Source organism: Rhinopithecus bieti, unplaced genomic scaffold (genome assembly GCF_001698545.2).
Source record: "Rhinopithecus bieti isolate Rb0 unplaced genomic scaffold, ASM169854v2 scaffold_15136, whole genome shotgun sequence".
Classification (NCBI taxonomy): domain Eukaryota; kingdom Metazoa; phylum Chordata; class Mammalia; order Primates; family Cercopithecidae; genus Rhinopithecus; species Rhinopithecus bieti.
In genome coordinates, this window is record NW_016808217.1 from 132,809 (window position 1) to 160,082 (window position 27,274).

General features: G+C 39.5%; 1 long non-coding RNA gene and 1 pseudogene across 3 annotated transcripts in view; one reads left to right on the plus strand and one right to left on the minus strand.

The window, feature by feature from the left end:
* The window catches only part of LOC108538076 (uncharacterized), a 60,628-nt gene extending 43,307 nt beyond the window's left edge, over positions 1-17,321 (plus strand). For 2 of the 3 annotated variants that reach the window (XR_001887995.1, XR_001887994.1), the window contains exons 3-7: positions 1,005-1,244; positions 6,902-7,095; positions 11,149-11,318; positions 14,491-14,617; positions 17,095-17,321. This is a non-coding gene — a long non-coding RNA (uncharacterized LOC108538076). The remainder of the gene's footprint in view (positions 1-1,004; positions 1,245-6,901; positions 7,096-11,148; positions 11,319-14,490; positions 14,618-17,094) is intronic. The other variant, XR_001887996.1, reaches the window with a different exon arrangement.
* Positions 17,105-18,751, minus strand: LOC108538075 (lysine-rich nucleolar protein 1-like; annotated as a pseudogene).
* Between the last annotated feature and the right edge of the window lie 8,523 nt (positions 18,752-27,274).

A 27,274-nucleotide genomic window follows, 5' to 3' on the forward strand; every position in this document is an offset into this window, starting at 1 on the left:
TTTTAAAAATTATTAGAAAATTATTTTTAAAATTAGGAAAATTTTAAATTTAGGAAAAATTTTAAAATAATTTGGAAAAGTGAGAAAATTATTTTCCATGCAATATTGTGAGGTTCATAAATAATTTATCATATTATTGGCATATGATAGTTATTCAACATTTGGTAATTATTATTGGTATTTATCTTTTCCTTTCAGTCCACAGTCCAGTCCTGATGATGACATCAGGGTTTATAAATTAACATGAGATTTCTGACTATTCCAGGTAGTGAGAGGAAAGAGAGGCTGTAGAACACCAATAGTAAAAAGCTGTAGAATCTTGGTTTTATTGGGATTTATTAGGATTCTTTGCTTGAGATATACTGAAACTGTTTAAGCATTGCAATGAGCATGTCTTGCCCTTATCTCCTTTGTACTTTCATTAAGGTTGGTACAATAACTACAGGCTCTAGGGCACTAAAAAAACTGATGCTCTTGGATTATTTGAAGCAGCGAATTCAGCCTATGATGATCTGTGTTCCAAAAGGATAATTGGTAACTAAGCCAAGACAAAGAACTAGGGGAGCAATTGATAAATATAGTACCAGCTTTCACTGAGCTTATATTCCAGTGAGTATGACAGATAATAACTAAACACACAAAAAGAGCAGATTGCAATAAATGCACTGAAGAAAACAAAAGGGGTGACAGAAAGAAACTGGGAGAGGACTCTTTAGAGTGTTGAGATAGAAGGATAAGAAAAATCAAGGTGGAAGATACTCTAAACAGAAGGAACAGTAACTGTAAGAATTTTGAGGTGATAAAATGTTTGACATGTTAAAAAAAAGGAATAAAAATCAGTTTGGCTGTATATAATGATGAAAGGGGAAGCTGAAATTAGATGAAATTGAAGAGAGAGGCTGGACAAGCTTTGCAGGTTATCCAAATGAATTTGGGTTTTATCCTACGAGAAATGGGAAGCCATTGAGTCATTTGAAGCCTGGATGTGAAATACTCTGTTTTAGGATTTAAAGAAGATCATTTGGCTCCTGTGTAGCGGAAAGTGGGCTGAGATGTCTGTTATCAACTGGGTGGCACCACTATGTCCTGCTAAGGTTGGCAACCACATGTCTCAGAATCACCTTCCATGTTTAGATCTGGGCTACATTTTGCCAAGGAGAGGAACATCTGTGGAGTCTGGAAAGTGGAAGTAAATCAGAAGCTTTATTCTCTGGAGGTGGTGGCTGCCAGATGAACATGCACATGTGAGTATCAAAGCAGTTTCCTAGAAAATTGCTGAGAATTATTTGCTTCGTGGCTGCAGACTAAGACTGTTGGGGAGCTTCTCAGACATTCTGAGAATTGTAGCAACTTCCAGGCACATTTTGGAGAGCCAATACAGATTTTTGAACAATGAAGCTTCACAAGATTAAACAAATAGGCCTTCCAATGTCATTTTGTGGACACAGTTGCAAAGTACAGAGTTGGGGCTAGAAACCTGGTCTCCCTTATTCCCAATTCCACATTCATTCTACCATGCCAGAGAGAATGTAGCTGCATTATTTTATTTTAAGTGCTCAAATGTCACCCATGCCCGTGCTAAAATACTGGTCTGGAAAACAGACCAAACTCACAGGCCAAAGTCCTGTGATGTGGGTATATTATTCACTGATAGATTACCTGGGAAAACAAATAATTGAGTTGAAATTTATGATATAAACTATGAGTTACATCCCTAGCCACTGAGCCCTTGTCAAACAACATTTTATCCACTAGGCAGCTCGATGTCTGCTAGCTAATGTCAATGGCATGGACGACTTCATGAGAAAGAAGGAGAAATGAGTGGGTGGTATAAATAACATGCATGAATTACTGGGTGCTCAATAGATCATGAAGAACAAGCCTTTGTGATATCTGGTGCCCCTCATCTGGAACCACGGGGCAGTCGTAAATGCCATAAATTGACAAATGACTGTAAAAATCCAAGCCAGGGCTTCAAGAAGCCAAACTCCTGAGCTTCAGCAGGTGGTGGTCAAATTTCAGAGTGACAGAGGGCAGCTCACTGTCCACTACATGAACTAATCACTGCTTCCTTCATTATACTTCCTACTCCAGCATCCCCAAAGTGACTGCTGTTTCATAGACAGTATTCACGTTCATTTCGTTTTCTGTTTATGCTGTCCCCCTGCCTAAAATACTCTCTCCTGTCACTGCAACCAGAGACCTCTCATGCTTTAAGATTCAATTTAAGCATCACTTTTTCCAATAAGCTTTCACTCCTCACCCAGGTTAATTTTTTTTTTTTTTTTTTTTTTTTTTTTTTTTTTTTTTTGAGACGGAGTCTTGCTCTGTCGCCCGGGCTGGAGTGCAGTGGCCGGATCTCAGCTCACTGCAAGCTCCGCCTCCCGGGTTTACGCCATTCTCCTGCCTCAGCCTCCCGAGTAGCTGGGACTACAGGCGCCCGCCACCTCGCCCGGCTAGTTTTTTGTATTTTTTTTTTTTTAGTAGAGACGGGGTTTCACAGTTTTAGCCAGGATGGTCTCGATCTCCTGACCTCGTGATCCGCCCGTCTCGGCCTCCCAAAGTGCTGGGATTACAGGCTTGAGCCACCGCGCCCGGCCCCAGGTTAATATCTTAATCCGCACTTTCCTATTTTTTTGTGTGTACTATCTCACTGCACTTATAATACACTAATAAAATATTCTTATAGTTATCTTTATATTTTAGACTTCTCTGCTAGACTCTGAACTCCCCAAAGTCAAAGAACCTATTTTTTTTTTCTTTCTAAATTCTTAGTACCTCGCATACCAACTATATACCAATGACTCTCAAGCTTTAGCATCCGTTTGAATCACTCAGAGGGCTTCCTGGGCTGCATTCCTAAGTTTCTGATAGATCTGTGGCAGGGCCCAACAATCTGTATTTCTAACAAGTCCCCAGGCAATGTTGATGGTGCTGGTCTGGGGACTAACTCTGAGAACCACAGCAATATACCATAGTTAGTTGTCACTTTACACACATATTGCATAAGTGGTTACAAGCTTAGATTATGAAACCACCCAGAACCTAGGTTTAAATAATATGGCTCTTTGAGCTAGAGGATGCTGGACAAGTGACTTCAGCTCTCTGAGCCTCAGTCTCCTTCTCTAAATAATGTGTGCAATAAAAAAAATACTAAAGTACTTCCCATGATGCTCCATGTAGCATAAAGCTCCTGGAATTCTGAGCTGGAGGAAGAAATACTAGAAGGAAAAATGAGAAAAAAAGGCAAAATACAACAGTCCGATAATCCCCAAATGAGGACCAGCCACTTAAACACAGAGCTCAGCAATGAGTTTAATTAAATACCACACACATTTACTTACTGAAGGATGCTATTTCCTTAACAAAAACAGATAAGAGATCAGTGATGTATGACAGTCCCCAGGCTGCTGAGAAGAATCTGTTCTGAATTTTTTACATCAATCAAGCGATTCATATACACCACCTCTTCAGCAAATGGCTTGCAGAATTGAGTCTGTAGGTTTTCCACCAGGGCTCCCCACCAAAGCCCTCTCATTAATAGATAATCAGCTTCTACTGATCTGCTCCTAGGCTCCCGTCCAGAGCAGCTGTTTCCCCCTGTGCTGTGATTAAAGCTCTGTTAAGATTAATGAAAACAGATTTGTGTTGCTCCTTTACTCATTAACCTTATTATAATGTTTTGTCCCCAAGAAACGCAATTCTTACAAAAATATATTTGTAAAAGTTTGAAAACTTGTTTTAACCTAGGCTGCCTTGACAATTATCAGCAATTGAATGCAAAGTAGGTGACTTATTCAATCTTCAAATTACGGGTTTGATAGGAGGTGATTGTCCATTGTCCAACCAATGACTTTTCCTGAATGAAGAGATGGAAATTTCAGAAAATAATAGCATCAAACAATTAAACTCTTGCTGTATAAAGTCAGGCACCATGACTTGTGTCCAATATTCTTTTTTTTTTTTTCATTTGAACTTCACAACTCTAGTAGGTAGTGTCTATGAATATGCCTGTTTCACAGATAGAAATAGTGAGTCTCAAAAACTTCTCATGTCTTGCTGAAGTTTGTATAGCTGATAAGTGGAAGACTTGAACTTTTATTCCAGGGATACAAAGCCTGTGCTCTAAAACCATGCCTCTTAAAGTGTAATTTGCACAGCACATATTTTAAAATGCAGCTTTGATTCAGAGGGTCTGGGATAGGGTTGAGATTTTGCATTTCTCACAACTCCCAGGTGAAGCCTATGGTCATCTCTAGAGAGTAGCTTTGGATACCACATCTTATACTTTACAGAAAAGTGGCTTTTCTCTTCCATTGGGTCAATAAACTCCATCTTCTTTCCTGATGATCAGAGCTTCCAAATTCTCTTTTGACTCCCAACTTGGATTTGATAAACATTATTGAATTATCTAATCCATGCAAAGCTTCCTTCTAGATCCTGGATGGGAGACACAAAAATCTTAAATTAAAATGTAATAATCATCTGTTATTCCGGAGTACTTAGAGTCCAGAAGAGACATACTTATACTTTCAATGATAGACTGAAAATCGTCTCTTGATTCTACATTAGATTTGAGTTACACTGAGATGAGTGAGGCTTTACTCTTTTTTTTTTTTTTTTTTCTGAGATAGGGTCTGGCTTTGTTGCACAGGCTGGAGTGCAGTGGTGTGAGCTCGGATCGCTACAGTCCCCACCTCCTGAGTTCAAGCAATTCTCATGCCTCAGCCTCCTGAGTAGCTGGAATTACAGGCACCCACCACCACATTTGGCACATTTTTGTATTTTTAGTAGAAACAGAGTTTTGCCATGTTGGCCAAGCTGGTCTTGAACTCCTGACCTCAAGTGATCCATCTGCCTTGGCCTCTCAAAGTGCTGGGATTATAGGCAGGAGCCACCACACCTGGCCAATGGAGGATCCACTCTTAAAATAGCAAATAAGGCCTATGCAGTTGGACCAGTGTAGATCACAGGTCATTTGGAAAAGTCACCAAAGAGAGTGTATTGCCCACCTGAAGTCTTCCATAAGTTTTCACTGAGCCCATAGATCACAAATATTTTCTTCTCATTGGATTCTCAGGGCGCTAGGCTTCTGCTCAGTAAGGGTCTTGCCAATGTTCCACAAGAGGTTCCTTCAGATTAGGACAGTGGTTCTCAACCTAGGACAAATTTTATCCCCCAGGGAATAGTTGACAATTTCTGGAGACATTTTTGGCTGTTATAACTTGGAGGGTCCTATTAGTATCTGGTGGAGAGAGGCCAGAGATGCTGCAACGCTCTTTTACAATGCATATTACAAGCTCTGCCTCACCCACCTCCTGACCCCCTTACCCCTGCCAAAGTATTAAGAGTGTTATTAAATAAATCCTGCACTGCAGCCTTCCCTCTGGGTTGATAAGTCAAAAGGATCTGGAGCTGCAACAGGGATATCAGCAGTTTAGGCATTTGTGCTCATTTGAAACTATTTCTACTGGAAGGCCAAAGTGAGCTCTCCAGTAATTTATCAGGTACTTTGACTTTCTGGGGCTACTTGGAGCTTCCCTAGCCAAAACTGAGCAATAATCTGTCAGAATTCTACTCCAAGAAGAGACTAAAACCCTGTGTAGGAAGTCGGGAAAGAGTTGAGAGTAGGATTAGAGTTGGGGTGGGGGACATCTGAGCTGAATCCTAGAGAACAAAGAAACTTAGTATGAGTGGAAGGGGCACCCCGTATACAAAGGCCCAGGTTAACCTGACATGATTGAGAAACTGCAGGTGATTTAATATGACTGGAATAAAGGAATGGTGAGAAATAAGATGTGAATATTGCTGAGGACGGATCAGAAAGCTCTTCATGTCCAAGTAAAGATCTTAGGTTTTACCTCAGACCAGTAGAAAGTCAACAAACACTTCAGTTATGCAAACTTCTGTTCTTTCTCTGCAAACCTACTAAGAAATCTAAAACCTACCTATACTCTGGAAATATATCCCTGCCTGCTATCTCCAGTTTCTTCTTCAAGAATTATAGATCTTCCCTAGAACCTCTGCACAGCGTGAACCACCTCCCCGCCCCCACTTCACCCAATTGTGGGTTGCCTGCTTAGACTTAGAAGTATTGTTTGTTTTGGATCTCAGTTAGTTTTTCTTAATATCTCTCTGATTGCCTGTTTCTGTGCCTCCCTGGGCACTGTGCCTTTCCATACAGGCTGATCTCTGTCTCTACACCATCTCCTGAGGCATCCGTCATTCTCCTCAAACTTTGACCTGCTTCATCTGACTTATTGAACTTCAGCCAGCCAAATCTCCAACCCTCCCTAGGGTGACCAGATGTTCTAGTTTGCCTGAAACTGGCGATGTGCCAGGAAATGGGACTTTTGGTTTTAAAACTAGAACAGTCCAAGACTAACCAGGATGAGTTGGTCACTCTACTCCACATCCTACAACTTGCAACTAGCCAAGTTCACCTAGTTCTAGGGCCAGGAATATTTCCAGTTAATCCTTGCTTTTCCTGCAATGTTTAGTTCAGGAAATTCTGAGTTTGCAGATAGCCTGTAATCATCATCACCTCCCACCGCATCTCTTCTTCTCAAACTGGCGATGTTACCAGGCAAAGTTATAATTAATTAACCACAAAAGCAAGGTGAGGATAATCATAAACAGCTTTAAACCCAGCCTGGGGAAATCAGGTGTCAGCGGTTCAGAAAGATATGTAGCAGTGTGCAGATTGTGATAACATTTCCCTAAATGCATTTCTAGAATGCTGGGGGTTTTTTCTCTGTCTTGTCCTTTATTTTTTACTTAGAAATAATGTGTAAGTCTCAGCATCACTTTCAGCCTTGTTATATTGTTCCAACGCCTACAGCTATTTGTACTGCAACTGCTCCATTGCAGCTAAACTTTGTTTACGTACTTCAATTTTCAGATGAGTCAGCCTCAGGCAGATTTGTTCTGTTACCTGAATTTCCAGCCCTGTCTTGTGCCATTTCTGGGAATACATGGAGTCTGACCCAGCAGTGGGCACAGAAACATGCAGGTGCAGAAATACTAAAGACGAAAAGCTCACTGTAGCTTTGCAACAGCTAGAAGATATTGAACTGAAATATGAAATGCATTAAGGTAACAAATTTGAAAATGTTCATTTCATTCCTATGCCCTTCACCTCCCAGGTATTTTCTCATTGACCTTGGGCCATTTGAAGCAAGCTGATTCCAGGCATACTTGCAAAAAAAAGTCCCATAATAAAGTATGTGTGAAAATGGTTGTAGCTTTGGCCAGCACATGGGAAGCAGATGTTTTCCAAGAGAATTGATGGCATCGCAGGCCCATCACAATCTGGCCACAATCTGCCTTCCCAGATGCATCAGCCCCCACCCCCATACTTGTTATACTCAGCCACACAAAATGATTCTCCTAATTCCATTATGCCTTTTCATGCCTCCATTCTTCTTTGCATTTGCTGTTTTCATAGTTCAGAATCCTCTGTGATCTCCTTTTTTCTCATGCCCATTGATTTTTTAGGATCTCGTTCAAATGTCTTCCCTAAAGGCTTTTTGAAATCCAGCAAGCAATTATTTATTCAGGCCTCTTTGCTTTCTTACCATGTTGAACATGCTTCTGTCTATCAGGCCCCAACAGAGCCTTTAGCCCTGGAATCTGTGCCATCTGGGTATGTCTGGGAGCTCCTAGAGTTAGGAGGATACATCAATAAATGGAAGTATTACATGGTGGTGAGTCTGTGGTCCCGCCTACTCAGGAGGCTGAGGTGGGAGGATGGCTTAAGCCCAGGAGTTCAAAGCTGCAGTAAAATATGACCACATCACTGCACTTCAGCCTGGGCAAAAGAGTGAGACCCTATCTCTAAATAGTAGTAGTAGTAATAGTAGTAGTAGTAGTAGTAGTAGTAGTAGTAGTAGTAGTAGTAGTAGTAATAGTAAGGAAGTATTAGCATAAGGAACCTGAAGCTCTATGTGAAAGGGTAAGTATTGCTACTCTGGGACTGACAGCTGCCTCAGTATCTAAGATGCCTTGGAAGCTGGAAATGTTTCCCCCTTTAACCTAAAAGTCAGTTGAGGTAGCTTATATTTTTACTTCCCCAGCATTCTTTCCCATGCCTCTTCTTCCAGTATCAGATAGAACTTGTCCCTGCCACAGTAGTAGTCATGGCCAGAGAGGCTTGGCCAAGCACAGAACTCCTTTCTTGGCAAACAGTTATTGGTACAGCGGATGGCCCATGACCCAAATAGTCCATCAGAATTTTTCTCTGGGAGTGATACGTAAACAGTAGGAGGAGACACTGAAGAGGCTGGTTCAGAGTGTGAAAAAAGAAGTTAAAGGCTCAAACCAACTAATGCTGCAGAAGTTAAAAGCTGTTGCCATGGTAATAATGACAGGAACAGCAAGAAGACAAGGAACAAGTTCCTTTTCCCCAAAATTCTGTCTTTCTATCTCCCTGGAGTGCCCCTCTGGCAGAACCTAACAGGAAGCCAGATGGCAAAGAGAGCATTTAGTTTGCAGAGTTCTAGCTCTGAGCAACTTTTATGTGCCATATTCTGAACTACAAGTCAGGCATAGATATTGACTGCTATCCTCAAGATTCTCATAATCTAATAGAGGAGATAAACGATAAAGATAGAATGTGAGTACAGTCTGTATAAGGGCCTAGTGTAGTGGGAACACAGTCCTGGGGCCCCTAGCCCAGGCTGAGCCAGGGGGCTCAGATAGGGAATTTCTAAAGTAATCTACATTAGAGATTAGAGGAAGTTTCACCAAAGTGGATGGTGGGAATAAAGATAAGAAGAAAGAACTGAGACTTTTGGATCTCAAATTTGACTGCATTTGAGAAGCTTATAAAAACCTCAATGCCCAGGTCTCTTCCTAGACTAATGATATAAGATTCTCTTGAGGTCGGATCCAGTATTTTAAAAAAATATTCCAAATGATTCCAATGGGCATCAAATATTTGAAAAATATAAAGTTGACTGAGCTTGAGGACAAATTGCATATATGGTGAAGAAGAGGAAAGAGAGTTCAAGATCTCTCTCTAGTTTCTGGCCTAAGCAAGCTTGTAGAGAGCAGATGGTGAGATAAATGTTTCTAGTATAATCATATGTTGTTTTGTCATTTCCAAGGTGCCCTGTACATGTGTTATGTAAATAGAAGCTACTTAATAAATTTTATTGGATACATTACTTCCTTTGATCAGAGGGGAAGGCATAATAAGCAGGGTTTTAGACAGATATGGCAAGTGCTACCAGCAAGTTCTTAGTAAAGGTTTGAAAGAAAATCAGTAGTGATGTGATGGCTGCAAGTGACGAATCTAATGTGTATGGGTAGCGGACAGAAGTAAGAAGCGCACCTGCATTAAACATCCTCAAACACCCTTTCAGCAGGGCAATTTTCAACCAGAGCTAATGCTTTTCAATTGGAACTAATGCTAATGCTTAAATATGATACTTAAAATAATTATTTATAAAATCATTAAAATAAGCTAGGCTCTTGTGTGTTAATTATTACTGCCATTCACCAGCTATTTCCAGATCTGCCTCTTACCAGGCACATGGTAGAAGTATGATTCCTGGCCCCTTTATGTTTTCAAGGGTCATATGACTAGTTCTGTCAAACAACTTGATCTCAAATTCCTGGCCTCAAAAGATCTTCCTGCCTTGGCCTCTCAAAGTGCTGGGATTCCAGGCATGAGCCACCATACCTGGTATGTCCAATTACTTGAAAGTGGAAGTGACTCTAGGCGACAGTATTCAATTGCCAAGCGCTTACTAAATTAATTATAAGATTCTTCAGGGCTCTTATATTTCTCTGGCAGAATAACCAACAAAATCAAAGATGGTGGCTTCTGCATCAACCTGGTTTCTTAAGCAACTATGGTATGTCCAACTTCTGAGGGCCATGAGCTAAAAGTAAATCCTTTAACAACCAGGTTGATCTGAAATTAACCAGCAACCAGGTTGTTTGTTATGGCAGCATAAGAGCCAATCCTGATTGATACACACTTTAACTCAGGAAGATTTCTCCTTCTAACTCCCTGGTCCTTATTTTCTATGCTTACTCAATGAGAGATGCCATGTCTGTCCTTAGGATGCCTCTTTTACATTGTACAGCTTCATGGATCTTCAGATGCATTTTACTTCTGTCTCCAATTAGAATACAGACTCCTTCAGGGCAAGAACTGATCCCAAATAAATTACATAACATCTCTGAGCCACAGTTTCTCAACCGGTTAAACTGAAATATTTAAAAATTCCTCATAGCTATTCAGGAGCGTTAAGATGGGCACACATAGAATATCAACCACAGAACCTAATAGAAAATAAACAATCAAAAATTACTAATTTACTTTCCTTCCATTCATCTTTGCAGTCCCCACAAAATTTAGCACATTGCTAGCTCAAAAATTACAGTTATGCACTGAATACCTACTATGTGCCAAACCCTAACTAGATGTTATTTTAACCCTTATTAAATATGTATTATTATACGTAACTCTGTTTCCATTTTTATGGGCAAGAATATTGAGCCTCAAAGAGATTAAATGTAATAAATAACTTGCTCAAATGGAAAGAGCTAGTATTCAAATATGTTGTATCTTCAAAGCCTCCGCTCGTTCTCCCACAAAGCACACTGCTTCGTTTAGTTGTTATATAGGAATTAATGTGGTTTGAGACCACAAAAGTGATACACTTTATCTATCTACTTACGTATTGTCATAATATTCCTCATTTCTAAGAAGCTATTGAATGTAAGATCCATTATTAATTTATTTTTCAAAAGGAAACACTAACATCAAATGTAGATATGGATTTTTAAGTTTATCTGAATTTCAGAAATTTGAGATGAAAGGAAAAAATAGGGTAGTTAGAACTGATTAAATATCTTGATATAAATAGAGATAAGGTGAGGCACTATATCAAAATGACACTTTCCTTACATGTTAATGCCTGAAATACTCAAAACAATGCTGACAAAAGGTGTCACTGTTCCCAGTTACAGTTGGAAAAATAGAGACATAAGAGGACCTGAGGAGAGGCAGCCCCAGCAGGCATGTCAACTCTGTCTTTATATGTTAGGCGGAGTTGGTGCCTATTTGTGCAGAGTAATTTGGGATTTCAGAGTTACTAGTCAGTCTCTTTAAAACACTTTCTCATCTGCCTTTAGATGAAATCAACTATGAGATAGTTCCTGAGATTGTATGATTTACTGTCCTGAGTACAGCAGGGTAGAAGTTCCCCAGCGAAATGTGCATGCAGAGCAAGGGAAGGAGCGTCTCTTCCTCACCTTCCTCCCCAGACACCCACCACTGTGCCAAGCAAAGTGCTGTCACTATGGTATGTACAGAGCTCTGCAAGGTAAGATACAGGTTGGCTTGGGGAGTGCCAGGGATAGCAGTTTCCTGAGCCTCACAAGAGAAGAAACTCAAGTGGGGCATGGTGGCTCATACCTGTAATCCTAGCACTTTGGGAGGCCAAGGCAGGCAGATCACTTGAGGTGAGGAGTTCGAAACCAACCTGGCCAACATGGTGAAACCCTGTCTCTACTAAAATACAAAAAAAAGAAAGAAAAAATTAACCAGGCATGGTGGCAGGCACCCGTAATCCAGCTACTCAGGAGGTTGAGGCGGGAGAATCGCTTGAACCAGGGAGATGGAGGTTGCAGTGAGCCAAGATCATTCCACTGCATGCCAGCCTGGACAACAGAGCAAGACTCTGTCAAGAAAGAAAGAAAAGAGAGAGAGAGAGAGAGAGAGAGAGAGAGAGAGAGAAAAGGAAGGAANCTAGCACTTTGGGAGGCCAAGGCAGGCAGATCACTTGAGGTGAGGAGTTCGAAACCAACCTGGCCAACATGGTGAAACCCTGTCTCTACTAAAAATACAAAAAAAAGAAAGAAAAAATTAACCAGGCATGGTGGCAGGCACCCGTAATCCAGCTACTCAGGAGGTTGAGGCGGGAGAATCGCTTGAACCAGGGAGATGGAGGTTGCAGTGAGCCAAGATCATTCCACTGCATGCCAGCCTGGACAACAGAGCAAGACTCTGTCAAGAAAGAAAGAAAAGAGAGAGAGAGAGAGAGAGAGAGAGAGAGAGAGAGAGAAAAGGAAGGAAGGAAAGAAAGAAGGAAGGAAGGAAGGAAGGAAGGAAGGAAGGAAGGAAGGAAGGAAGGAAGGAAGGAAGGAAGGAACTCTGGGTTTTATAAAAGGAAATTGAAGCTACACACAATTTGGCACCAGGGAACTGAAAAGATCAAAGACCCTGGATGCCAAGAATTTGATGATATCAAGGGGCTGTGCTAATAAAATGCTTCAACACAGAGCGAGGACCTTTGCAAGTTAGGGGTGTACTGTCTGCCCCATTCCTTTCCAAGACGTTCTAATGATGTCCTGTGCTAGAAATGTCTATGAACTAAACAGAGGGAAGTTTTCCAGCTGACATAAGACAGTCTTACCTGGCGATAAAGTTTTTAAGCTCAACCATTTTGACTTCTGAGAAATTAATTAATGAAGCTCATGTCAGCCGAGCCACAAGCTCAATTGTCTACAAGGCATATGGGTCTGTTTTTAACTGGCTGCATGGAATAAAACTGCTTTCCAAGTGATGATTAGCTAATGTAATGATTAGCTAATGTAATGTAGTGATGATTAGCTAATGAACTCATTGCTGCCACTTACTTGTCCAAAATTCTGCTGGATACAGCCAAGAATCTCCTAAAGGGTATGCTAACCACACAGTTTACCAGAATGACTGAAATATATCCCCAGTTTAGACTCAATCAACTTGGAAGCCTGTACCTGAGTGCATCTGATCAATTCCTTAGGGGATTATTTTTACTGCTTTGCCCTTTTACTGAACTGTCTTTGTGGTAGACCATCAAACTCTATTGAGGGTGGCTATAAGAAGACATAGCTCACAGTACTCCTTCCTGAGTCTACTGAGAGGGTGTTGTTGAGCACATCAATCATTACATCACGTACTGTATTCTTCTGAGGATCCTGGGGAGAAATTTCTGTCTGCTCCCAGCAATAAGAATAGAACAAATCTATTTATATCTTATAAATACTGTGAACTAAGTAACAGGCAGAGTTTTTAAAATTTCCTTTTAGTTGCCAATTCTTATAAAATAACTTTTGGAACGTAATAAGTATTTATGATATGCATATTTAGTCTCATCCTTGCTATTCTTAGGTCCTGCCTTGTTTCTCTTTATTCTTTTGTCCCTAATTTTAATCTATTATATTTTGCTCTGTATTATGCAAGTTACCTTAAATCTCTTTTGCAACAAAATTGGGGTTCTTAAATAGATTTATCATGTTGGGCTGATGCTGGTATTCTAATTAGATCCATTCCTTCTTCTTTAAAGTGTTTTTTATTGTGTGTATGTGTGTGTGTGTGTGTGTGTTTTTTACAAAATTCTTTTATTTAAATGAAAATAATTCTGGACAGGACTGTGTGAGATAACATATTAAGCTGTCATCAGATACTTATACCTCATTTTCTATTATTTGAAGAAAGAGATATCTGGTTGGGACTTTATTTATGTAAAACTGAATGAGGGGGAGAAAATAGAAAACAAATGTCTTTATAACAAAACAGAGTAACAACATTCAAGGTCTATCAGATCAGAATAATAGGATAACACCAAGAAATTAGAAGTTAATTGAGTCATATGCCATGCCCTTCATTTTAGTCCAAATAACCAGTTGTCCAAATTGAGAATGAGAGAGCGTCATTTAACCAGAGTTCAGATGGAAAAAGAGATCTAAGAAATTTGGACGATTACTAGTTAACTATCTGAGTCAAATTTGTCATCACTAATTATAATGCTTTGAAGTCTTAAGCAGGAGTCATAGAAGACCCATACCAAGTTCATGGTAAGGTAATGATCTTAGGGTAAATTCGGCATTGATTGATGCACATCTGGAAAAGGGAACTAGTTCAGGATAACTTTTTTTCTTTTTAAGATGGAGCTTTGCTCTGTCACCAGGCTGGAGTACAGTGGTGTGATCTCAGCTCACTCCCACCTCCACCTCCCAGGTTTAAGCAATTCTCCTGTCTCAGCCTTCTGAGTAGCTGGGAATACAGGTGCGTACCACCATGCCCAGCTATTTTTTTTTTTTTTTTTTTTTTTTTGGAAGCCGGGGTTTCATGTTGGCCAGGATAGTCTCAATCTCTTGACCTCATGATCCACCCACCTTGGCCTCCCAAAGTACTGGGATTACAGGTGTGAGCCACCATGCCAGGCCCAGGATAACATTTTAAGAGGAACATTAACTATCTAGAATTTGGGACAATGGTAATACATATGTTAAAAATACTGGAAACTAGGCCATGTGGAGAATTATTTAAAGCATCATGTTGCAATACGGTCAGATAGAACATGGTTTTGGAGTTAAACCCACCTGAGTTCAAGAATTTGTTACCACTTGCTAGCAACTTGAATTAAGTTTCTTCTATCTGACTCTGTATATATAGTGTGAATGTATTTAACAAATTACTTTTCTTCTTAGGAGGAAGGAGCAAGACACAGAAGACACAGAGATCCATATAGAATCATAAGAAAGTAAAGAAGGAAATAATTTAAGAGACTACACACAGCCTAAAAGTAAAGAAACATCTAAAAATTATATTAAAAAGGTAGTAGAAAGTATAATCTGTGTGAAATTAAATTCAAAATATATATACAAAGTGAGCTAACTGTGTTTCAGAAAACAGATTTGGGTGGTCAGTATGTCATACATATACATGACATTTTTATCATCTTAAGAAAAAACTAGACTATCACATTTATAATTGAGTCAAAAGCAGAAATTTATTATCACAGCGACTTGCAGAATTAACCATTGTAGGCATAGTGAAATGGAAAGGAGTTGAGTTCAAATCCACACACTGTAACTGACTAGTTATGTGACCTTAGGCAAGATTAACTCCATTTAACTTCACTTTTTTCAAATGTAAAATAGGAAATATAGAAGTTGATCCTTGTCTAGCTTACAGGATTGACACATAACTTCACGTAAAATTATATTTGTGTTTTGTAAAGTATAATATCCTACAAAACTTTTATTTTCATCATGACTGGTATGATTAAATATGAAATTACATAGTAATCAAAGGGATTGTAAGTGTGGATGGGCCTCAGCATGAGTTCTCACACTCCCAGAGGAAAGCCCTTGTCTTCAACAGGCATGTATTAACAGTAGTAATCACAGAACAAGAGAGAGCTATAAGTGCCGAGAAGATTCCATTTTCAACCCTTGGCAGTTAATATAGGAATTACTCTTAGAATGCTGCATTTACTTGGAAATAGGTAGAGAGAAAGAGAGAGAGAGATAATAGATGATAGATAAGTAGAGAGATAAATAGATTAGATGGATACCAGATAGCTGATAGATAGATGATAGATAGGTTATTGATAGGTGTATTAATACATTTTCATGTTGCTACAAAGACATACCTGAGACTGGGTAATTTATACAGAAAAAAGGTTTAATTAAGTCACAGTTCCACATGGCTGGGGATGCCTCAGCAAACTTGCAATCATGGCGAAGGTGAAGCAGGGGAAGCAGGCATGTCTACATGGCCTGTAGGTGAAAGAGAGCATGTGAGAGCACAGGAAAAATGACCACCTATAAAACCATTAGATCTCAAGAGAATTCACTCACTCTCATGAAAACAGCATGGGGGAAACTGCCCCCATGATCCTATTGCTTCCCTCTCTCGGCACATAGGGATTACAGGTCTCTCTCTCCACGTGTGGGGATTACAATTCGAGATGGAGATTTGGGTGGGGACACAGAGCCAAACCATATCAGTAGATAGATAAATAGATGAGATAGTAGATAGATAGAAGACAAATGATATAGGTAGATAGATGAGATAGTAAATAGAAGACAAATGATAGGTAGATAGATGATAGATACCTATAGATAGGTAGGTAAATAGATTAGATAGACATATAAACAGATGATAGATATTAGGTTGATAGATAAATAGATTAGATAAATACATAGATTATAAATAGATACAAGACAGATGATATTAGTGTGATAGGTGTATTAGTCCATTTTCACATTGCTACAAAGGCATACCCAAGACTGGGTAATTTATAAAGAAAAGAGGTTTAATTAAGTCACAGTTCCACATGGAAGTTCCACATAAGTAGAGAAATGGTGGCTAGTTAGATACATGATAGCTAGTTAGATAGGTAAGACTTTGGGGGTGAGATAACTGACAGGTGCATTCCTATTAACTGGAAAGCTTTTGTTTTTATGGATAGAAGAATGCAGTGAGGCTTTCATTTTGAAAGTACATGTTATAATAACGCAATATTTTATATAAAGGAAGTGAGCAATTTGGATGTCCATGCTTTAAACAGGGTGGGGAGAGAATCTAAAGCAGTGGCTGGATCAGAAAGTAACTTGCAACAGCTGAATATTTGATGTTATTTGATAGTTTGTGGTAAGAAAGAAAAAGAAAAGAAATGACCCTTCTCCAAAGATGTCCACTTAATCCCCAGAAATTGAATATGGTATATATGGCAAAAAGGGATTTAGGGTTGCAGGGAGAAATAAGGTTGCTAATCAACTGATCTGAACATAAGAAGATTTACTGGGATTATCTGGGTGGGTCCCATGGAACCTCAAGGATTCCACTCTGTAAGAGGAAGAAGGATCACACAGAAGGAGATGCAAGGTGAAAAGGACTTGACCTTGTGACTAGCTTTGAAGATGACTAGAGGAGGCTGTGAGTCAAGGAAATACAGGTAGCCCCTAGAAGCTGGGAAGTGCCTTCACACTACAGCCAGGAAGCAAAAAGAGACTTCAGTTCCACAGCCACAAGGAGCTGAATTCTGCCAACCGGAATGAGCAAGAACATGGATTCTCCCCTCAAGCCTCCAGAAAAGAATGCAGCCTACAGTCAGCACTTTAAGTCCCATGCAACCTATAACAGATTTCTGACCTACAGAGCTTTAATGTCATAAATATGTGTTGTTTTAAGTCATGAAGTTTGTGGTAGCTTTTTATGACAGTAATTGAAAACTAATACCTGGTCTTTTTAGCAGAATAACCAGCACCCAGTAATGTGTCATTCATGCATATCTTTATTTTTAGGAGGCGGGACAAAACTCCAGAGTTTAATTTTCCAGCTTGACTGACTTGGAAGTGTTCCTGTCAATATAAAAGAACTTGGTGGCGATGGAGAAGATGAAACCGGCTCTGCGGCTGCACTTTCAGCTCATGGCCCGGTCGTGGTCCTGCTGCAGGTTCTGCTGCAGGCTGTCGGCTGCCTTCTTGCTGAGGGCCATGTTGGGCCTTGCAATAGTGCTGGGGGTGGGGAGACGGCCGAACAAAGGGGCGTGTTTGTTTGTTTGTTTGTTTGTTTGTTTGTTTGTTTTGAGACGGAGTCTGGCTCTGTCACCCAGGCTGGAGTGCAGTGGCGCGATCTTGGCTCACTGCAACCTTTGCCTTCCTGATTCAAGCGATTCTCCCACCTCAGCCTCCCGAGTAGCTGGACTAACAGGCACCCGCCACCACGCCCAGCTAATTTTTGTATTTTTAGTAGAGACATGGTTTCACCACGTTGGCCAGGGTGGTCTGGAACTCCTAACCTCGTGATCCACCAGCCGGGACAGATTTTTGAAGCCATCCGTAAGTTTGAGAAATTTCAGTTTCTGTTCCTTGTTCTCAAAACCAGCCATATCCCACTGGCCAAACTGGTTCCCATCCACTTCCTGGTTTCAGAAGCTTCCGTTTTGCCTGACTGGTGATCGACCTCTTCTTGCACGTCCTTTCGCCTCACCTGGTCTATGTGAACCTGGGCCATGTTGCCTTTCTTTTCCAACACCACCTCTAAGTCTGTGTCTGCTTCCTTCTTCCAAGGGTCTCCTGCCACCCCACTCTCTTTCCACTTATTTTTTTTTTTCTTCCTTTTCAGAGCCGGCTCCTCAGTGACGTTATTCTGGGACTTCATCTTTTTCTTCGCGGGGGCCTTAGGGCCATCTCCTATGGGGATGTATTCCGGAGCCTCAACTTTGACTGGTTTCTTTTCACTTCCTTTGCGGGGGCTGCTCTCCAAGGACCTGGTGGGCTTGGAGTGGCCTGGGAGGGCGTCTCCCTCCTGGCGGAATTTTTTTTTTTCTTCTCCACCTTCCCGCTGTGTTCCGTGGGGTTCTTCTGCTTCTGTTTCTGCACCAAGGCTGCCTGTTCCTCACCCTCTTTCCCCACTGAGCAAGTGTCCTCAGCAACCCGGCCTCGCAGAACCAAGAGTCCTGGACTGAGAAGGCTGTGGGGTCCTCGGCCCCCTTTTTTTGCCTTCTTGTGCTTTTTGAATTTCTTTCCAACTCTGGTTTCCTCCTCACCCTATCTAAGATCTGGGGAGGTTCTCACCCCAGAGGCATGGGACATGGCCTGAGGTTACTTCTTTTTCGTTTCCCCACTGAGGAACTCCAAGTGGCCAAGCACCTGCTTCCTGGGGCTGGGTGACTTCTCTGTCCATCTGGTACACAGCATGGTCTCAGGTTCCACGTGCTTCTCACAAAGAGTGCTGACACCTTCTTTTTCTCCTTTCTCTTCACTAGAACATCTCAGGTGCCTGCCCATGGACTACACTCTTAGAGGGGGATGTGGCTTTTATAGGAGAAACATCAGCAAAGTAATCATCATTGTTTAAAATTGAGTATTGAGTCTCTGGTTCTTTGACCATTTTCTTCTTCTTTTTCTTCTCCGGGAGCCCAAGGCCCAGGTCTACTTTGCGTGTCTTGGTGATCATCCTAGTGGGCCAAACTTCCCCGTCCCCCTTCATGCATATCTTAAAGACTATTCGAAAACAAAATGTTGATTGTGTTACTCAGTTTTTATAGGAATGAGTGTTCATTCAGCTTCCAGACATTCCTAAGACAAAAGCACTACCTGTTAAGTGTGGCTAAGGGGGCAACTGAAACCTGGGATGCATATATTTCAGAATAGCACAAAGACAACCAAAAGAGGGATAGATCTTAGGAGAAGCACTGGAAGAAAGTATCTCAAGAAGATGCATCGTTTGCCACAAAGAAGTGGATGTAAGAACATGGGCAAAAGTAGGGGAAAACAGGGTATTTTTGGCAGTGTCACTCACGTGGGCAAAGAAATCAAGTGTAAGCAGAGTATAAGGCTAACCAATTATCTCTAGACATGAGATATTTGTGGAATATTAGATGTAAGACAGAAGGAAAAGTATTGAAAACCACAAAGGCAAACTTATGAAGTTTCTATTTAAAAACACAATTGGAAGGCAGTTGTTAATTGTGGGCATTTATTGTAAAAGCAGTGGTGGTATTGATAGGAATAATAAAACTAATGTTAAGGGAAAATGATGACATGTAACACTGAGTACTTACTGTTTGTCATAGTATACATGCTGTATTTACCCATGTAATCCTTTCAACAGCTATTGAAAGGTTAACTTCTATTATCACCCTTTTTCACATTGAGCAAAACTGAGACAAAGATAAAGTAACTGCCCCAAATCAAAAGGTAAATAAATGGTAGAACAGGAATTTGAACCCAGATCCTCTATTTCAGGAATGCATAATCTTACCCACTACATCATAATACTGCATTGAATATCAACTCCACTAGATAATAGCCTGGGCACTTGGCACATATAAAATAATGTCTCACTAATCCTTTTTTTCTAAATTAGAAAACTGAGGCTAAGAGTGGTTAAACTGTCCAATATTTTCAGATGAAAAGATGGAATTCCAAGTCTGTAATCGTGACAGAGTACCTATTATTGTACTTGCCCAAGTTGATCTGGTCTCATTTGATCTTCCCATCTTGGCCTCCCAAAGTACTGGGATTATAGGTATGAGTCACCACACCTGGCCTATTAAAAAAAAAAAAAAAAAAAAAAAAACTTAATACAAAGAACTCCAGGAAATGAAAAAGGGGACAACATCAGATGTGACACAAAGAAAAAAAAAATGGCAAATGGTAGATTTAAAAACCAAAAGGCAAGCCAAAACTGGAAGTATATATTCGTGTAACATATATCTGGCATTCAGCTTATAATAAGAATAAAAAAACAGTCCCTACAGTTAAAAATGAAAAAAGCAACCAAATAAAATGGATAAAATACTTGAGTAGGCACTTTAATAAAAATATACAAATGGACAATAAACATATGAAAAATTATTCAACATCATTGGTTATTTGGGAAATGCAAATTAAATGTAGTGAGTAATACTTCACACCTGCTTGAATAGCTAAAATTTAAATTATTTACAAAACCAAATAATGAGGATATAGAGCAACTGAAACCCTCATCTGTTGTTCATGAGAATATAAAATGGTTTGACAGTTTTAATATAGTTAAATATATATCTAGCCTATGACCCAGAAATTTCACCCCTAATTATTTACCCGCGTGAGCTAATATATTTATTCACACACTTGTAAAAGAATATTCATAGAAGCTTAAATTAGCCAACAATTGGAAACAGTCCAAATATTCATCAGTAGGATAATATAATGTACTATTGATATACCCAACAGCACAGATAATCTCAAAAACAATGATAAGAGGAAGAAGCTGCTAAGTTCTTTCTCTTATCACTGTCCCCCAAAGTGTCCCCCAAAGTTCATGTGTTAGAAACTTAATCCTCAGTGCAGCAGTGTTGAGAGGAGACACCTATAAGAGATGATTAGGTCATGAGAGCCATACCCTCAAGAGTGGATTAATAGGTTAGTTATCTTGGGAGTAGGTTTCTGATAAAAGGATGTTTGGCCTCCTTCCCCTCTTTCACATTCTCGGCTTGCTTGCCCTTCTGTCTTGCTTCAAAGGATGATGCCGCAATGAGGCACTTGCAAGCCTCATGACCTTGGACTTCCCAGAATCTAGAATACCAAGAAATGAATCTCTGTTCTTTATAGATGACTTAGTTTCATGTATTCTGTTATAGCAACACAAAATGAACTAAGACAAAAGCCATACATGAAAAAGTACATACTGTATGGTCTGATTCATGTGAATTTCAAGAAAAGACAAAACTAATAGAAATTAGAAGAGTTGTTGACTGAGGGGTAGATTGACTGATAAGGGCCATGAAGGACCACTTTTGTGTGATTGAAATGTTCTTGACAGTATCTTGACTAGGGTGTTGGATACAAGGCAAATACATTTGAAAATTCAGATTGAATTTCACGCTTATCATCTATGACTATCATTGTGTGTAAATTTTTCCTCAATCAAAAAATACTGCTCACTCTAGCCCTAAGCTAATGCTAAGTTTACAACACTACAATGGTTACCTATTTGTAAGGCAACTAATATGCATCAGTCACTGTGTACAGTGTAGGAGTAGAAGGGTGATCAACAACTCAAAGACATACAAAGCACGCAAAAGCACACATGACCTTCTGGTGGGCTTTGCCCTTAGTTACTAAATTCATGGAACTCATATTCTAGTGCAGGAAACAGAGAACCAAATAATTTAAAATTACCACTCTGATAAGTTACAGGGAGTGTTATTTTGTATTGTAAAAACATATAATACTGGGAATTTAATCAGGGTAATAGCAAAGATTTCCTCAAAAAAGTGACAATTCAGTGGGCATAACCCTTGAGGAAAGAAATCTTTTTTGTTGTTGCAGGGATGTTATCATTGTTTATCATGATTGTTATTTATCAGGAAAACTACCAAATTGGAAGAGTGATACAACAAGATAGATACTTACTTCTCTGAGATAGGTAGATATCTGTCCAGCCAGAGAGAACTTGCCTACTCAAGATCCCTTTAAATGCTATGATTTGCATATTTTTATTATACAATGTAGTGAAATGAATTTTTGTAACCCTACATTCATATTCCAACTCTATTATTAAATTCTAGCTCTAAAAAAAAAGAGAGAGATTTAGACAGTAAATCTTCGCAGTATCACATAGTTTGCAATTGCCTGGGTTGGATTGCCTGGGTCAACTCAAGTTTTTATTTAGAGTTGAGCGTGTTGTTTATTCCATGGTCCAGTAAGTGTAAGTGTGTTGTCTCTAAGAGGCAGGGAGATACGTTTATAGAACATAGTCAGCTCTGCCCAGATTCCCTCTGAAGCCACTGACCCGTTTTGTGCACTTAGGCATCAGTTTTGGTGTGCTTTGCTTCTACTGACTTGCATCTGCAGCTTCCTTCAGAATGCTGCCTACAGACCACTTCAGCCTCCTGGGTTGTAGGCAAGGAAAGCTCAAAGCGTCCGGGAGTTTCCTCCTCACCCACCCACCACACACACAGTCCACTGCCAACGACTGACTTTGTGGGAGTATAAAGCTCAGCTGTGTTGCCTCCAGGCTGGAGAAACTTTGATGTGTAATTTATGCCATAGAGCACCCTGTAGGATTGGGCTGGGGCTGGTACTTTGCTAGAAATTGCACCCTTCCCAGTCTTTCCTTCCCCGTTCCTTACCAGTTTCTCTTGGGAGCTCTTTTTAAATAAATCACTGGTACATGAATCTCCATGTCAAGGACTGCTTCTAGTGAACCCAGTCTAAGACAGCAGGTCAGAGCTCACCTCCCAGATGAGAAATGCCTCTGATTCACTTAGCTCTGAGACACGAAGAAGCTAACCATGTACAAACCCCTCAGTTCTGGCAGAGCAGGAATCAGGGTATGTGCTATTTAGCAGATGAACAACTATGTTCATTGATTATTAAAATTCCCAGATGATCTTTAAGGGAAATTATCTGGTGGACCATTTACACAGAACAGTACCATCAACCTAGAAGAAACTGTCAACGTCCTCAGTGAGCAAGAGTTACAAATAACCCAAAAACTGAAAGCATCGAAAGCATTTATCCAGTCTACCCTCCTGACTCAGAACGTGTTGTGCTAGAACTGTTGAAAGACAAAAGATTCTGCATCCCGTTTAATTAAAAACATTTCACAAAGAAAGTTTTCCCATGACACCACTGCAATCTCCTCGTGAACCTAAATTTAGATGTAAGGTATGGAAAAAGGTGAGATAAAGCTTGTTGAGTTTCTTCTATGTACCAGACATTTTCTACGCAATGCCACTTAATCTTCCCAATCATCCTCTTAGCTACCACTAGCCCCACTTTCAACATGAAAAAATGAGATGCAGAGATGTTGGGTACGTTATCTGAAAGTACATAGCTTATAAGCAGCAGACCTGGGGTTTGAAATCAATTGTGTTTGGATACAAAGCTGGTACTCATTCCCATGTGTTAATCAGCCTACTCCCTTCAACCTGTAGCTGATTGAGATGCACTCAACTATTTTAACAAGTGAGACTTTGTGAAGTATTGCATTGAGAAGGCAACTTCAAATACTGAAAACAGTGAACTGTCTAACTAACTGTGAATTCGGTAATACCAATGAGTGTTATATCATTAGGAGACTCGAGATCAGCAGATCCAGAGCTGCTTCCACAACCCCACAATCTCATGAGAAATCCAGAATCTCTCTGGCTTTCTGCTGTACCACGTTGAGCATGTTGGTGAAGTCTGTCTTCGTGATTGTAAGGTGGTGTTACAATTTCCAAGGTCAAGAGAAGAGACAAGAGGGAGAACATGAAAGGGCAGGGTGGTGGTCAGCTCTATGGGGATGTCACTCATTTATTTCATTACAGAAAATTATTCTTGTAGATTATTTCATAAGTCATTGACTTATGAAATAATTTCAGTGCAAAAGCATCAAGAAAAGTAAATATCTAACAAAAAGAAATGGGTCAATTTTAATTTGTTTTTACCAATGATGATTTGTTTTACAAGGGTGGAAACATGGCTTCTTGAATAAAATCAGGATTTTATAAAATGAAAAAGAGATGTATAATGATTGAAAGGAATATGCTATATTTGTTATATGGCAAGAAACAGATCAGAAAACCTTATTTTCTGTTCCCTTTCTCCCAGTTCAGGTGTTCCTCAAGTCCCTGGAGACACAGAGAATTGCTCCCTTTCACTAATATGTGGACTGAGAGTATTTTTAAATGGCTGGAGTTTGAAGGAGGCACTGAAACAGTAACGTCTGACTCCTGTTTCACTCAATTCTTGACAAGACTGGGGATGAGAATGAAGAAGAGTGATAACAATTGAAAGAGAATTTTCTTCACTTTCATTCTTTCACAGACACCTGCCCTAATAGCACACACCCCAAATGGACAAAGTCCAGCTCTGCTGAACCGGCACATTAAATGAGTGCAGTATTTTTAGTAAGAGCAGTAGCCAAGTACAATGACAATTCTTTTTCAAACAACGCCTCTAGCAGCTCATCTCTCTTTGCTGCCATGTGGTATCGCCTCATGTGAACTTGACCTGGGTACAGAGGAAGGGACTAGCATCCTTCAATTCTAGGGTCTTACAGAAAGGGACTGAGAGTTAAGCAAACCCAGTTCTGGAAAATGAAAAAATATGGAGAATTGAAGCCCAACATTTGACACATTGAGATTCTGAGCAACAATAAATGCCCAGCGGGGGATCGGGGGTTGACCATAAATAGGCTGGCCTTGTCACGCCACCTGAAATTAGAACTTTCTACATGATAACATTCGATTAATCAGAAGGCAGAGGACTCACTATCTTGAGCACCAAATGGCACACTTTTCATTTTAAGGTCCTTAAGTTTTATATAGATTTATGTAGATTTACATAGATTATGGTTAAGAATAGAAAACACATGTTAAGCAACATCTGTATGCTAGCTTTGTTGTAAGCCTTTCATCTATATTAACTCATTTAATACTTACAAATACAACCATGTAGGAATGACACTATTATTATCCCCATAACACATATGAAGAAACTGAGGCACAGAGATGTTAAGTAATTCCCCAAAGTTACAGAACTAGTAACTTGTTGAACCAGTAAGCAGGGTTTGAACCCAAGTAGAACCTGTATTGTATCCTACTAGACTACGTATTTCTGAAGATGAATTTCCCTTAGTATATTTATCCAGCTAGATTTTAACAGGTACCCCACCCTGCCACCGACACGAACATGCATTTATACACACACACATCATGGCTATGGCTTGCTTGGTTGGTTAAGCCCTTCCCAAACATATTTACTCAGTAGTCTTTTCCTAGAAAACATTCAGAGATTGATATTTCACATACTCTACTTTGGGAAAAGCACAGTTTAAAGACAACCTGCAGCACACCCAGATAGGAATAAATCTACTCAGGACTTCAGTCATAAAAGGCTGATTACTTCATCACTCCATTCTGGTCTTGATAATATTTCTAAATGATAATAATAAATAAATAGTAAATAATAATGTTAATATCTGTTTTAAGTGTTTTCTGTGTACCATGTATTATTTTAATTTTTTTCTGTATGATATTTATTTTATTTATTTTATTCATAAACTCAAGGACATAGGAACTATTATTAATCCCATTTTTAAAATAATAACATTTAAAAACAAAGATGTTAAATAACCAAAGTCTCAAATAATAACAAGTGGTGCCAATATTTTAATTCAGTCAGATTAACTTAGTTTAAATTAAAAGTCCGATTTTTGAAACTCACATTATTTCCTGGAGAGTTTTAATTCAAGTCTTCAGACAATGAAAGGACTAACTTAGAATGACTAAACCTACATAGTGAGATTATAATGTTCTGCCTTTTATGAATGAACTATTAATACAAACACATAGAGAATGAACTTTTAATACTATAGAGTATTGCTCTGGTGTTAGCTTTTAATCTCACTGTGTTAATTAAGAGATGAATTCTCTAGCCAGGTATAGCTACAGGGAAACATTCCTCTCCCCGTCTTTTTTGAGTGATGATCTTTGTTTTGTGCTCTTTACTGTTGTTTGTATTTTGTACATTTGGGCCAAGTACACAGAATTGAGGTCATTGTACTCTTAAGTTCATGGCATGTTATCACTTCATCATCAAAATTCTTGCCGGGGGTTTTATTTTATTTTGCTTTGTTTTCGCTTGTCCACCACGTTAAATTCCACCCTTCTTCCCTGATAAAGATTCACTCTGGTGTATAAAGTATTTTGTTTGCTCATTTGTTTTTGGAAAAATGCGTGTCTTTGACTGGTGTTGCTTTTTGCCTGGAAAATGGCCCATCTCTGTTTTGTGAGCATGCGGCTCCCAGTTCTGTTTCATCCTCCTTCTATAGCATCACTCTATCTGACTTCCGAGAACTTTCTAATTTGAGCCACTCTGGCTTTTGTTGAAAAGATGTTTTATTTCTATTTGTTTATTTCATTTTATTTGTGTATTGGCTGAGTTAGGTCTGAAAATGTCCCTCTCATTTTGCTGGGCAATGGACTCCATGGCATGTGCACATAACACTATTTTAAATATTCCTTTTGTCTATATGTGCTCAAGCTTTACATTTTTAACAGGTTGCAAACTTCTTGTCTTTTTTTAAAGAAACTTTACCTACAATTTTTGGAATATACTACATTCTCTTCAACCTTAAGCATCCACATTGCTGTCCCAAATATCTGGAACACATTTCTCCACATTTACATGTACTGACTCTGCCTATAATTTTTTTCTGATTTGGAGAATGCATAAGTTTGTAGAATAAATGAATGAATGAATGACAAGGAGAGTTGTCAAAGGAGAGCATGTGCTATTCAATCAGATGATCCCTTCTAAAGATCATCGGCAAACAGCCTTGCCTGCCCTCTATTCCGGTACCAGCCTAACTCAGTGAGACTGACAGAACACCCGTGAGCTGTTTACCAAACATCTGTCTTCACGGGTGTGTGCAAAATCTTCTGTGTTACTAAGAACTAGTTGCAAGTTCAGGACGGATTTCTCCAGCTTAGTGCAGAAGACAATGAACAAGAGTACAATCAAGGTTAATCACACATTTTAGAATTAGAAAGATGCTGCAACTAGTTGAGATTTGGTATCCAATATCTGGAAATAATATGCTGTTCATAACAAGGACATCTAAGTGGATAACAATTTGATATTTAATGGTGCAGCTCATCCTGCTGTTAATCCTCTCCTCTACAGTTCCTGTTCTAATGAGGTTACCACTTAATCAGTATGCTGGCTCCCCTAATCTCTTGAGAATCAACCAGTGGTCTTCATCATTAAGACTTTCCACAAGGTAATGAGAAAATTTTCCTGAATATTTGATTAAAATACAAATAAAACAAATGGAACAAATCAATATTTGCTGGTAACAGTACTGTAGAGGATTTCAACAGTTCATGGGCCTCCCCCACTCCTACACATTGTAATCGCCTTGCTGAGAATGGGGCTTTCTGCTCATCTACAAGATTGGAGGAGCTCAAACCTGGACTAAGGATCTTACACACACTTTCTA